Raw genomic sequence first — 13,696 nt, 5'->3', positions numbered from 1 at the left:
TGTCGCAGTGGTACGTCAAGCGTACCAAACGCCATGAGCGTCTGACGCTCGAGCAGGGAATCACGCACCAACGCCTGGAAGCCGTCAGCGCAGAACCTCTACCAGCTGCACGGGCTCTGTCTCCAGTAGCGCAAGCACCCAACCAGACACAGCACACGTTTGAGCTGCCCGACAACACCGCGGGCCAAATGAGTGCTGCGCGGAGATCGCTTGCGCTGCCATCTGCTTCGCCGACTGCGCCACTGGCCACAGACGACGTTTCTCACATCGGTCAGGTGGCCGATACATCGCCACCAGCCACCAGCGAAGACCGTTTGTCGAGGACGACTCTGTGGCGCAGGAAGCGCAAGCTCCTGCGCGCGCAAGCAGCAGGTGAGGCAGTTGAGCCAACCCGTGCGTACAAGAGAGCAGCGCCCCCCACCAAATGCAGGGAATGCCACCAGGAGCGGAATTCGGCACAGCACTCGCAGTATTACGGGAACTGGCATTTTGCTGTGACGTCGACCGTTCCTGTCCAGCAGTGGCGGGCCGCGCTGATAGAGAAGCGCCGGGCGTGCCAGCAGAACCAGCAGCGGGACCAGGAGCAGCAGCAGCAGCAGCAGCAGCAGCAGCAGCAGCAGCCACAACTGCTTCTACAGCTACAGCCACAGCAGCTGCTCCAGCCACAGCAGCAGCTACAGCAACAGCCACAGCAGCAGCAGGTGCTTCTACAGCTACAGCCACAGCAGCAGCAGCAGCTACAGCAACAGCCTCAGCAGCAGCTGTTTCTACAGCTACAGCCACAGCAGCAGCAGCAGCAGCTACAGCAACAGCCACAGCAGCAGCAGCTGTTTCTACAGCTACAGCCACAGCAGCAGCAGCAGCAGCTACAGCAACAGCCACAGCAGCAGCAGCTGTTTCTACAGCTACAGCCACAGCAGCAGCAGCTACAGCAACAGCCACAGCAGCAGCTGCTTCTACAGCTACAGCCACAGCAGCAGCAGCAGCAGCTACAGCAACATCTGCAGCAGCGGCAGCAGCGGTAGCAGCAGCACCACCATCAGCGGGACGACCAGCAGCAGCAGCAGCTGCGTTAAAACACATGGACACCACGTGCATCGCGATTGACACTAAGTGAAACATGGACGCAATGTGCGTCGCGATTGACACTATGTGCATCAATTTATTAATTTATTTATTTGTATATAAATATTTATTAATAAATTCCTCCCCTTGTGCTGATACCTTGAAGTTGGTGGCGAGGCTTGAGAGCTTCAGTGATCCTGCAAGCTATACTGGCAGAGGCATGGCATGTCATGTCTCTGGCAGGTTCAACCATGCCGGGCAGTTTGCAGGTGAGAGGCCTGACCAAAATCAGCACCTATGCACAGTGAAGATTGTGTTTATAGTGTATACGTCTTCTGCGATCATCGCCGCATGCATGCGAACGACGCAGATAGTGATATTACGTTCGTGTACAGTGGTGGTGGTGGACTATACGAAATACATATTCGTATCAACAGCGATTCTACATGCGAACGACACAGTATTCGTATCAACAGCGATTCTACATGCGAACGACACAGTATTCGTATCAACAGCGATTCTACATGCATGCGAACGACGCAGATAGTGATATTACGTTTGTGTGTGTACAGTGGTGGTGGTAGACTGACTATACGAAATATATACATATTCGTATCAACAGCGATTCTACATGCGAACGACACAGTATTCGTATCAACAGCGATTCTACATGCATGCGAACGACACAGATAGTGGTATTACGTTTGTGTACAGTGGTGGTGGTGGACTATACGAAATACATATTCGTATCAACGGCGATTCTACATGCAGTGAAGACATGTGTATTTCTGGTGTACACGTCTTCTGCGATAATCGCCGCATGTTTGTGTACAGTGGTGGTGGTGGACTATACGAAATATATACATATTCGTATCAACAGAGATTCAGAAATGAGAAGCAGTGTATTTCTCGTATTCTCCATGCGAGACATTGTATAACGAAATATAACTTTACATATATTATATATTCGTATCAACAATAAACAGCAAGTCTACAGCCAGGGCATTTCTACGCTGATATTCTCGATCCATGCGAGACACTTCCATCTTCCCCCGGCGCGCCATCACATAGATTCTACGGCGTGCCGGGGACGACAGTCCTGGACTAAAGACTCGTCTTCTCCATGAGAAGCAGTGTATTTCTCGTATTCTTCATGCTAGAGCAGCTAGACAGTGTATTTGCCCCGGCACGCGCCATCACATAGATTCTACGGCGTGCCGGGGATGATAGTCGTTGACTAAAGACTCGTCTTCTCCATGCGAGACAGTGTATTTCCCGTATTCTTCATGCTAGACAGTGTATTTCTCGTATTCTTCATGCTAGACAGTGTATTTGTCCCGGCACGCGACTACATGCGATTCTACAGCATGCCGGGGACGACAGTGGTGATATACGAAATATATACATATTCGTATCAACAGCGATTCTACATGCAGTGAAGACATGTGTATATCCGGTGTATACGTCTTCTGCGATCATCGCAGCATGCGAACGACACAGATAGTGATATTACGATTGTGTACAGTGGTGGTGGTAGACTGACTATACGAAATATATACATATTCGTATCAACAGAGATCAGTCGGTTGGATGCATGCACCCTTTGAGGCATGCTAACTTCCTTGCATGCATGCATGCATGCATCTTGTTCGTTAGCCAGCCGCTGCATCTGCTCCCTCCCGCATTTCTCTTATTTCCTTTATGCACCTTTTGACTGTTAATCTCCCTCTAAGGCATGCTAACTTGCTAGTAACATTGCTCATGCAAGACTGTGTATCTGCCAGGGCACGCGACTACATGCGATTCTACGGCGTGCTGGTGACGACAGTGGTGGACTATAGACTTGTATTCTCCATGAGAAACAGTGCATTTCTTGTGATATTCATGCAAGACTGTGTATCTGCCAGGGCACGCGACTACATGCGATTCTACGGCGTGCTGGCGACGACAGCGAGCGACGGACTATCTGCTCTTGGCTTTCGTTTTTGTGTGCTGAGATGTGTTCCTACGACTTGTGAGGAGATCACCGCAGCATGCGCACACAGATAGTGATTTTACGTTTTTGTGTGCTAGCTACACTGGTTTCTTCAGTGTACATTGTACAGTGGTGGTGGTGGTGGCGATAACGAAATATATCTTTATATATATATATATTCGTATCAACAACAAACAGCGATTCTACAGTTTGCAGGATGAAGCCGACGGCCTCGACAGGCTCAACGCAGCTTCGACATAATGGTAAATATCTCGTTGCTAAATTTGGTAATGTGAAACATTGATCGTTACACATTACGATATCGTTACGAATCGTTATACATATAGTGTATTTCTACGCGCATATTCTCCATGCGAGACAGTTCGCAGAATGAAGCCGACAGCCTCAACATTGGAGACTGACAAGAGGCAGTTGCATTCTGATACAGGCGATGATATGTCCTCGCTCTCCTTATGATGACACATTGGTGAACTATAACGAAATATATCTATATATATATATATTCGTATAAACAACAACAGCGATTCTACAGTCAGCCAGTGTATTTCTACGCGCATATTCTCCATATGCGAGACAATGTTAGTGATTGTACGTTTTTGTGTGCTAGCTACAGTGGTATCTGCACACTGATGGTGGTGGTGAACTATAACAAACTATGACGAAATATTTCTTTATCATTTATATTTCGTATCAACAACAACAACAGCGATTCTACAGCCAGCCAGTGTGTTTCAATGCGCACATTCTCCATATGCGAGACAATGTTAGTGATTAGGGTTAGGGTTAGGGTTAGGGTTTATGATTTAATTAGTGATTATGGAATAACACCAATAACTTTGCAGAAGCAGCAATGCGTGTGCTAAAGGATCAAGACATTTGCCGAACAAAGGCCTTCAACCTGCCACAACTGGTCAGGTTTAACACCGGAAGTATGTTCCCATGTAGGTGCGCTGTTATTTGCTGTCGAGGCTGCTGTGAAAATAAAAAATTCGAGGACTGTCACAGAAGAGAAATGTTATTGGTTGCCGTCTGCAGTGACTAAGGTAAACAGTTCGGTTACTAAGTTAACCTATAATAAAATTATTTCTTTCTATCCATGTATAAAATTATCTTTTTCCATCCATGTATAATATATATTTACTGTTACAGAGAGCATCTGTACATCATTTAAATATAATTAACAACAATTAAAATTAAACTGTGCATGATCTTGCGCTTATTTCATGTGTAAAATAACTATAAATTTGCTTTTAATTTACAGGTTCAGTACCAGACAATTCAAGAAATAGACTTTACCTCGGCGAAGATAATGAAGAACAGTTGGATAGTGTGGTTAGTGTATCACCAGTCACACCCAGTGTGAAACAGAAGAAATTACCTGCTGTGAACGAGCCTACCGCAGCAGAATTATCAGAACTCTTTTCTGCCCTTGACGCTTCGGGACAAAAGCCTGCGTTGTTATCACTAGTGCCAGGCTTTGCGAGTAAGTTCAGACCGAAAGCATTGAACAAATAGTACCCCAAAGTGTTGTCTGAACTATACATTGAAAACTGTGCTTTTGTCGACAACAACACACTGACTGGACAATGCGACGAAGTTTTCCGTGGATTAACTGTGAGCCCGGAAGAATGTGAAAATTGTGAGAATGACACGCGAGGACAGTCTACCAGCAAGGAGTGGTTTAGTTTTAGGGCTGGTAAAATAACGGCTTCACCGATTAAGGCTGTTTGTCGCACACCTCTACAAAATCCATTTAAGAGTTTGATAAAAAAAATCTGCTATCCTGGACCAAAAAAATTATATTCAAAGCAAACACAGTGGGGCTGTGACCATTAGTAATTCACCATACCACCCACCACCGTGGACCACTGTGGGGGACCACCGTGGGGTGTGGACCACAGTACCTCGAAAGTGTTACATCGAAACCGCGAAGACAAATCACAAGAACTTTGTCTGGCGTGACAGCGGCTTGGTAATCCATCCAAGCTATCCCTACATGGGAGCCACACTTGATAGCATTGGTGCGTGTGACTGTTGTGGTGAATTTGTGATAGAAATCAAGTGTCCTTACTGCGAGAGAAATTCAGCTAAGATATCTGCAGCTATCGATTGCCTCAAAACTCACGATGTGTCACTACATCTACAGCGGTCACACAGCTACTACTATCAGGTGCAGTGTCAGTTGCTATTCTGCAACAAGAAGTCTTGTGACTTTGTTGTTTGAACAACGAGAGACTTCTTCTGTGAGCGAATTGTACATGACTACAAGTTCTGTCATGAAATGGTTGAAAAATCGAAAAACTTCTTCAAATCTGCTGTTTTACCAGAACTGGGTGGTAAATATTTTTGAAATCCATTGGATTCTGTTCCTTTGGCTAATTGCACCAGTAATTCACCTGATACAATGATTTATGCATGTCAACCAAATATAGTCAGCAGAATCAGTGGAAGTTATCTGTGTATGTAATAGAGTGTGCAAGGAGGGTGACGATGTCATAGGGTGTGACAATGAGAACAGTCCTTATGCATGGCTTCATTTTAAATGTGTGAATTAAACGGGCTCCAAAAGGAACTTGGTTTTGCCCAGAGTGTCAAAAGTTCAAGTTCAACAGTAAAAACATGTAGTAAACATCATATCAATACGTTGTGTAGTTTGTATACTTTGTGGTGTCTCTCTCACTCTATCTATATCTTGTTCTCTCTCACTCTATCTATCTGGTTTATACCATGCATCTTTTTGAGACATAAATATGAATAAAATACTAGTATAATATTATAAACGTTTAATGTATTGCAATTCAGCAGAATTAGAAGGCTTGCACAGTTCATAATTTGCCAATGATTGTAACTTATATCACAAACTTAGACACCACAAATATAGAACTTACAATATATAAATAACAAATTTACACACACAGTACTACTCAAATGGGACAACAGAGGCACACATATTAGACAACGCACAGCACACAGTTAACATTTTATCAATGTGTTTAAAAGTGCTGTGAAGATCGGTAGTGTACTCTGTGAAGTCGATTGGTAGTGTACTCTGCAAAATCGTGTATTTATTTCGTACCAGGACCCAATATGACAGGAACCAAAATTGTGGTTGTCACCATTTCTCTGCCCGAACCAACAATCGTCAATTGGCCTGGATGTGGTTTCAAGCAATTGACAGCAGAACACCTGACTGCCGTGGCGCGGTTCTATAAATCAGCTATAAAAGGGTTGAAAATCTTGGGGTTCTACGGAAAAGGGGACAGTGTTCATACCTGACTGATCCACGTCCACACCAGTTCATTAACATGCCTGGGTACCAGGATCTGGTCCGATCCAATGTCATCAATTACTGCTCCAACTACGGTGAAGATCTCACCATCCGGTACTTATATGGGAGAGCTGACTTGCAAGCTGCTGCCAAAGACCATGACTATGACTGTGCTCTGCCATGGACAATACAGAGTCAATGACGCAAATGAGGTAAATACGAAACAATTTTAAGGAATTCGTGTATTGGGATATAAAAAGATGTTTTTAATTTGCACTTCATTTATATCTGTCACCAGATTGTTGATTTTATTTGCATAATGCATTTTTTACAGCTGGAGATAAAAATCCGTGTAATAGGTTCACTTGTGTGTGGAAAACTTACGTTAAGTATTAGTGTGTATTTAGTATTCTAATTGTTGTTTTTTTCAGGTTAGAAAGGAGGAAGTGAGAAAGATAGAACAAATGACAAGCGAGCAGGCTAAAAGTGCAGTTTGGCATAATCAACGGTAGAAATGGTAACATCCCAGGTGGCCTACTCCCATTTTGCTTACACCCATTTCACCTACTCCCATTTCGTCTACTCTCAGAATCGGCAGTATTCCCATTTTTTATCCTATATCCTACAGGTCGTATCCAGCAGAAACAGAAACGTACTGCTATGCGTACTAGTGTCTCTGGCCGTGCAGAGCGAGCGCGCATGCGGGACGTATGTAAATAAATACAGAGTTAGTTAGCCACGGATTCACAGACACCATGCTAAATTTGTGAGACCCCCCTAAAAAAAGGCAACCTATACCTACCAAAACTTTTCAGCCTGGGTCGGGTGAGGGCAAACAAACATTTTTTTAATTGTGGCTCGAGACAATGGCGCGTGCGGGCCCTGCGCCGTCTCCGGAGCTTGGTGAAAACTATGGAGCGCTATTGCACCGTCTTCTGGGCTCCGGTTAAGACAATGGCGTGTGCGGGCCCTGCGCCATCTCCGGAGCTCGGTGAAGACTATGGAGCGCTATTGCACCGTCTTCCGGGCTCCGGCTATCTGCTTACCGTCGAATGAAGAACTGCTCTTAGTAAAACCATCCCTTGTCAAGGCTACATTTCTTCCAAGAAATGATTTCTACATTTGCAATACACGCCTTTCTACACGCCTACTGGCGCCATTGGCCCATTTTTAGATGGAGGAAGAGTTCGTGCGGAAAACGACAGTGGGAAACCTTTCTTCCGCGACGAGCTACATTTAGCTAAAGCGGGCTATGAAACTCTAGCCAGATGCATCGAAAACTATCTGTGTACCGTCGAATGAAGAACTGCTCTTATTAAACCAGCCCTTGTCTGGGCTACATTTCTTCCAAGAAATGATTTCTACATTTGCAATACATGCCTGTCTAGGATTAAGGAAGTTACTAGTATAGTTATAGTTGCTCATTCCACGGTGATATTAGAGGTACATATGTGAAGTGGGTGTTTATTCTTTTAAGTGTGCTCAGGAGTTCTGTAATATGTTTATCAAGATTCACAGTGATATTAGTGGTGCAAATGTGTGAAGTGGGTGTTTATTCTTTTAAGTGTGCTAAGGAGAGAACGAATAACAGCATCTAAAATGAATGGTGGTCTGCTCAACATCCATCGAAAAGCCATCACTAAGCCTCCTCAAATCTATATGCTATCCAGCAGTAATCACTTTTTCAACCACTGCAACTAGGTGGGGGTGTGAACACGAGAAAATGGCCAGGCTCCAATATGAAAAGAACACTCAACTCGGCAAAAGTAATGTGATAGTTAAAGATCGTGGGCTGTTTTTGACAGTAGATCATTAGCATTTATGTGCCTCACCTGACGGCATTGTCGTGTGCGATTGTTGTGGGCAGAGGTGGGTGGAAATAAAGTGCCCATACTGTCTGAGACAGGAAAAATGTCAGAAGCGGCAAAGACTCTTGTTTGGAAGAAGTGGACGGTACTTTGCAACTAAAAGAAAAGTACCCCTACTTTTTCTAGATCCAGACACAGTTACTTGTTACTGGTCTAGAGTATGGTGACTTTGTTGTACGGACAGACATGTTTCTTCAGCGTATAACTCCATGTGTGGCATTTTGCGAAATGTTAGGAAAAATGTCACTTTCTTCAAGTCAGTTGTACCGCCTCAGCTGGTTGGAAAATATTTCAGAAAAACATAGGCAGAGCATCAAATCAGACTGCAAACGGCTTCATCTGAAAATTGCTGGCCTCAAACTGAACAAATGCGAACCTGGTACTTATTAATGCAGTTGCAAATAGAATTATTGGCGTTACAAAAGTCTACCGGCTGTACAGTCGAAATTATGGAGTTATCTTCCAAGAGAGAGGAGTAATAGCTAGTTTTAACAATTCAATGTGCAAAAGTGTCTCGGTTTAAAAATTTGTATCTTTATTTTCTCCAGTCAGAGATCTTTGTCCACTTACAGTCCAGGACCCGGTTCTACAGACGTGGATTAACTCTTAACTCAGAGTTAAATCTAACTCTGAGTTAAACTACTAACTCTGAGTTAAATTTGGATTTCATAAACATGGATTAAATCCTGAGTTAAGTAACTCAGAGTTAAATATTTTAACTCAAAGTTAGTATCCCATAATTTCACGTAGTTAGAACAGACGAACATGATAGACGCAATGGAAGCCGCAAGGCGTAATGAAAAAACGTTCGCCGAACATTTCGCATGCAGAAAAGGCACATCTTGTGGAGCTGTACGAAGTAAATAAGGGTGTTCTGTCTTCAAAACTCACAAATGACATCACCAACAAAACAAAAAATAAGATATGGCTAGAAATTGCAGTACAACTTAGTAGTCTATGAGTGTGCGAGCTATCGCCGGATGACGTTAAGTATAAGTGGAAGAACATGTGTAGTGCGGCTAAGAAGGAAAGTGCTCTCAAGAAGAACAAATTGAGGAAGACAGGGGGTGGGCTCAAGTGTTTGGTTTCAAGGGTCGATCGATCGTTCATCAATATCTACCCAAAAAGCCCAAGAAATGGGGGATAAAAATGTGGGGAAGGTGTTCTAATGAAGGATATTTACATGACTGCGATGTATATTCAGGTCAGGGAATAGGCATATGCGAACTAGTGACTGCGCGTCGGATCCGATAATCCAAATCCGATCCGATCCGAATCCGATTTACCATAGTTAAAGAATTGGATTCGGATTCAAAATTGTCGTCGGATTCGGATTCGGAGTTGGATTTTTAAAAATGCTGTCGGATTCGGATCGCCGGGATCGAGAGGTGTGCGTGTTTGTGTTGTGTGTGTGACAGAGAGAGAGAGAGAGATGACGAGAGACGAGACGAGAAGAGAGAGAAACGATGAAGAGACGAGAAGGGGAAGAGAGAGAGATGAGAGAAGAGAGAGAGGCAGGACTGGAGCAGGAGATGAGAGATGAGAGGAGGAGAAGAGAAGAGCGTGTGACGAGAGAGAGAGAGATGAGAACCGAGAGAGGGTGTGTATGTGTCACGCACCACCGACCAGAGAGAGCTGGTGCGCGCCGCGTGTGTGGTGGCTGCGCTGCCTGTGTATGTGTGCGAGAGAGTGGTCCGCGCTGCGTGTGTGTAGAGAGAGAACCTGAGAGGGAGTGCTGTAGTGAGTCTAAGAGAGAGACAGCGTGCGGGCTGCGGCTGTGTGTGTGTGTGTGTGTGTCTGGTGCTCTCGCTGTGTGTTGAGAGAGAGAGAGAGAGGTGTGCGTGTTTGTGTTGTGTGTGTGACACAGAGAGAGAGATAGAGTTGTGCACGTGTGTATGTGCGTGTGAGAGAGATAGATGTGTGCGTGTTTGTTGTGTGCACGCGTGTGTGAGAGAGAGCGAGAGAGAGAGAGAGAGAGAGAGAGAGAGAGGTGTGCGTGTTTGTGTTGTGTGTGTGACAGAGAGAGAGAGAGGTGTGCGTGTTTGTGTTGTGTGTGTGACAGAGAGAGAGAACCAGATAGATTAGGCATGCTCAGCGAAAAGCCGTTGGACCAATGTTGGCAATCTGACGTTGTGCGTTATACGATTGTGCGTTGGACGATGGATTATCGTTCCAGATTCTCGATCATCCCGTTCTCTAACTTTGCTTACGTCTACAGTCCCCCTTCATCCCATCCCTTGATCTCAACAACCCAAAGTTTGATGTTGAAACAAATTATAACACGAATTTTACACGATACTGTCACACTATTTGGAATTTCTATGTTCCCGATTCGGGTCGGATTTCGGATCGGATTTAGCGACACACATCGGATTCGGATTCGGATTCAAAAATTGCCATATAATTCGGATTCGGATCAGATTCAAAATAGCTATCAGATTCTGATTCTGATTTTGAAAAAAAATGTGTTGTCGGATCGGATTTTTGGTTCATGTCGGATCCGACGCACAGCACCAATGCAAACCATGGGGACTGATGGTGCTAATCACCGGCTTACCCGGCACTCGTCAGGATGCGGGCAACATTGCTGCGCGAAAAGCATTTGAGACTCAGTGGCATTATCGAAACGGTAGATTTCATGCAAATGAGGTCGAAGCACCATAGCCAATGGCCAGGAAGTTTTTGCAATTGCCAGACGGCAAAACCCCCATCTATTATGGCTGGAGTTTGCCAGGGGCAATATCATTGCTGATGGACGAGGTCCCAGATGTTGGCATTGAGAATAATCCAGATATGCCATGAAAGCAGTTGCTCTGGTATGTTATACGTCCCTGTATTCCTTTCATTTGTGTTCATTTAGCCAGTTTATTATATATCAGGGATTAAAGAAAATACAGACAACATTATACCTGCGTTTGTTGTTCAACCTGTATGTGCTTGTATTAGACTATGTCACCATGATTAGTTATAAGGTAGATGCAATATCGGACGGCTGGTTAGAACGATCTGAGCTCGGAGACATACACAAACAAGGCAGAAAACTACTGGCGCCAGGTATCTGGGGAAAAGTGCCATTGCCAAGAATACTATACTTAATATGAGCTCCGCGTAAAATCGGTCCACACAGGAAGTATCACCACCATCCAGACTTGCGATTGTGTTTAGTAATCCTGCAATTTCTCTCTATGTCAAGTGTGTGCTAGTGTTGTGTACCGGTGACAAGTAGCACATGCATCAAACACATCTGCTATAGCTATTACAGGCTGTATTACTATATACCCTACTCCATTATTTATAATATCTACAATATTATGCGTAATTATGACTGGCATTGCTATCTATTGCATGAAGAATAAACAGGAGCAGTTGATTACAGTCAGCTGCTGGGTAGATACCCTTATAGTCCATTTTAAATTGTACAGACATCTTAACCACAGACAGCATCGCTGTTGTAAGGGTTGATGAGGAACTCACACCTTACTGCTTATGCTGCGGGCGAAATTGGAGACAATTGTGATCAAAAGTGTGTATCTCCTTATAGAGAGGAATCAGATTCAGAAATAGTTCCAAATATTGACCTAAATCAGAAATCTGCTGTGACACTCCAAGTTTCAAGCAACACCAAGAACAAAAGGAAGTGGGATAAAAGAAATATTTGTATATACTGCGAGAAGGCATATGCAAAACTTGCACGCCACTTTGAACTGAAACACAAGGAAGAAAGTGATGTTGCAAATTATCCGAGCTATCCACTAAATTTAACTGAAAGAAAACATTTGATGGAGAAACTGTCAAACAAGGGACACACAATTCATTTATATTTCACATGATTACACATTTTCACACAACCTCAAAGTATTGGAAGAGAAAAAAGGCCAATTAATTCCGAAAAACGTTATCGTTCATGTGACGGGGTGACCAACACCGATTATTCATGCTGCGAACATTGCCTTGGATTTTTTGTCAGGTCAGACCTTTGGAAGTATCAGAAAAAATGTAGCTTCAACAACAAATCAAATGGATCAAAGGACAAAAATATAAAAGCAAGAGGTGCATTATTGCTTCCTTCTGAGGCAGGGAAACATGAAGCACTAGCAGACATTCTAAAGAGGATAAGTGATGATAGGATATCACTTGCCGTGAGAAATGACCGTTTAATTCTGAAATATGGGGAAAGGCTGGGAAAATTGTGAAAAGAACAGCACAACAGACATTTTATTAGTCAGAAGATGAGAGCTGGCACGACTTGTGATAAAATTGAGAGAACTGGATACAGGTATTGAGACATTGAGTGATGCAATTATGCGTACACAATTTCCAAACGTCGTGTCTGCTGTCAAAATGGTTGCAAGATATGACAAAGAGCATGATCTGTACAATATACCGTCATTAGCACTCAAGCTTGATGCTGCTTTGAAGAAATGTGCAAAAGTCCTTAGTGCACATAGTCTTATAGAGGAAAACGAATCCATAATTAATAATTTGGATAAGTTTTGCAAATTATGTGAAATGGAATGGAATGATAAAGTATCTTCACAAGCACTAAAGACCCTACGGGATGCCACTAGCTGATGCCACTCGTGGAAGACGTTGTGTTACTGCAAGCCTATTTGCAACAAGAAGTGGCAGATATCCAGGACAAGATAAATGAAGGCACGTCTCCAGTTGGTACGAACTAGCAAAGTGAAAACTAAACTAACTTTTTAATAGGAGAAGAAGTCGGGAAGCTTCCAGGATCAAACTAAAGAACTGAGAAAACATGAAGAATGATGAGTCCGAAAGATGCGGACATCATTCATCAATGCCCTCTCCTCGTTAGAACAAAAACTATGCAAATCATTGCATCGCAATGAGATTCGAGGCAAGAGGGGGAGTAAGGCACCAGATCTACTCAGAGAATATGCATGATGCAGTTAAATGTCTCTTGAAATATAGGAATCAGGTAGACATAGTAGTAAATTCATAGTGAAATTGGCAAAATCTACCTAATTTGCATAATTTTTAAAAAATATCAAAAACCCCACTCGTATTATTCATGCGATAGTGTATTTATCGTATTCTCCATGCGAGACAGTGAATTTGCCCCGACACGCGACAACATAGATTCAACAGCGTGCTGGGGACGACAGTGGTGGACTATCTATACTGTTATTATTCATACGAGACAGTGTATTTATCGTATTCTCCATGCGAGACAGTGAATTTGCCCCGGCACGCAACAACATAGATTCAACAGCGTGCTGGGGACGACAGTGGTGGACTATCTACTCGTATTATTCATGCGAGACAGTGTATTTATCGTATTCTCCATGCGAGACAGTGAATTTGCCCCGGCACGCAACAACATACATTCAACAGCGTGCTGGGGACAACAGTGGTGGACTATCTACTCGTATTATTCATGCGAGACAGTGTATTTATCGTATTCTCCATGCGAGACAGTGAATTTGCCCCGGCACGCAACAACATACATTCAACAGCGTGCTGGGGACAACAGTG

General features: G+C 43.7%; 1 pseudogene; it reads left to right on the top strand.

Annotated features, from left to right (window-relative positions):
- The first annotated feature begins 11,154 nt into the window (after nt 1-11,154).
- Nucleotides 11,155-13,105, top strand: LOC106812199 (annotated as a pseudogene).
- Nucleotides 13,106-13,696: the final 591 nt, after the last annotated feature.

The sequence above is a fragment of the Priapulus caudatus genome, unplaced genomic scaffold (genome assembly GCF_000485595.1).
Source record: "Priapulus caudatus unplaced genomic scaffold, Priapulus_caudatus-5.0.1 Scaffold619, whole genome shotgun sequence".
In the NCBI taxonomy this organism is placed as follows: Eukaryota; Metazoa; Priapulida; class Priapulimorpha; order Priapulimorphida; family Priapulidae; genus Priapulus; species Priapulus caudatus.
The sequence above is the reverse complement of the archived record's forward strand: the minus strand, read 5'-3'. Positions and strand labels throughout refer to the sequence as shown.